The 1,279-nt window shown below is 50.3% G+C and overlaps 1 pseudogene; it reads left to right on the top strand.

Annotated features, from left to right (window-relative positions):
- Positions 1–497, top strand: part of LOC102851634 — a 182,380-nt pseudogene extending 181,883 nt beyond the window's left edge.
- The last annotated feature ends 782 nt before the right edge of the window (positions 498–1,279 follow it).

The raw sequence follows: 1,279 nt of genomic DNA on the forward strand, positions 1-1,279 counted from the left end.
GTCTCCCCCCGGGCCCCCGATCCCCCCCTGGACTCCGAGCTGCTCCCCCGGGTCCTCCTCCACCTGGACCCCGGGTTTCTCCCCGGGTCCCCCCCTGGACCACCCTCCTGGACCCCGGGCCCCCCGAGATGTCACTGCCGACCTGCGAGGTCCGTGTGGACGGGTCCGCGGGTCCCATCACATCACCAGGCGCAGTGCTGGTAGCGGGAGGTGGTTGGCCGGGTAACCTGCCCGCCGGGAGGCCCCGCTTCGGGGATGTCGCCTGTCCCCCCATCACGACGTCGAATGGCACATGGCGGGAGGGGGTGTGCATCCCAGATGCCCCGAAAGACGATGCTCACGGCCACGTCCCCGCGGGCGCCTTCGCGCTCCTGCACAACCTGTCTAGATTGCAGGGGAAAAAAATCACCCTCTTAAAGGGAATAGATCCCGTTTCCAACCGAAAACGTAATGCGGCCTTAGAGCAGAGGCTAAGCGAATGTCCTGTTTCTGCATAGACAAGATGACTTTCATTTTCCAGTAAATTTGAAGGAGAAAAAGGTTATTTACATGTGATGTTAAGTACAGTAGCAGTAGTTTTATGAACTTGTGATACAGACGTGCTAATGCTTGATTCAGGGGTATAGTTGCCAAATAATATCACCCAAATTTACCTCTTAAAGTGACAGATGGTTATGATCATCCCAGCAAAACGCATTTTGTTTTTATAAGCAGTTTAAGCAAGATTATCATGTTTCTGAGTTTTCAGTGATTTTAACATTTAGGAAGTTTAGTAAAAGAGGCTCCAAGTCAGCTACCATTCTAGCAAAGTGGACTTTTTCGTTATGGGAGAGCGGGGACACTTGTGTTGGGGAAAGGATTTTGAAGAGTACTGCATTTTTCTCTATCACTTCTTGTTAAATGGTGAGCGCACAACTGAGAGTCCTTTCCTGTAGCTCCATTTATAAAATTTGCGTCTACTGCTCAGCACGGCCGCAGCCATTCTGAGGATGGCGCAGGACGGGCAGGCAGTTCATTTTGTTGTGTGTAGGGTCACCGGGAGTGGGAAGAGCTCCTAGGCAGCACCTGACGAAAACATTAGCAATCCTGTAGTGCCAAAAATGGGGTGTAAGAAGCATTTAATGACACTGTATCCTCCAGTTGCCAATAGTTTCACATCTGTGCAGGAAAACAACAAACCAGCCATGTTTCTAGCCTTTTGCACTATACCAACCATCGATAAAATTACTGAGATTTAAGATATTTAAACCCCTTTGTTTAGATTTTCCCAGGGCAGTTA

This window comes from Elephantulus edwardii, unplaced genomic scaffold, assembly GCF_000299155.1.
Source record: "Elephantulus edwardii isolate Elephantulus edwardi_28Jun2011 unplaced genomic scaffold, EleEdw1.0 scaffold00024, whole genome shotgun sequence".
In the NCBI taxonomy this organism is placed as follows: domain Eukaryota; kingdom Metazoa; phylum Chordata; class Mammalia; order Macroscelidea; family Macroscelididae; genus Elephantulus; species Elephantulus edwardii.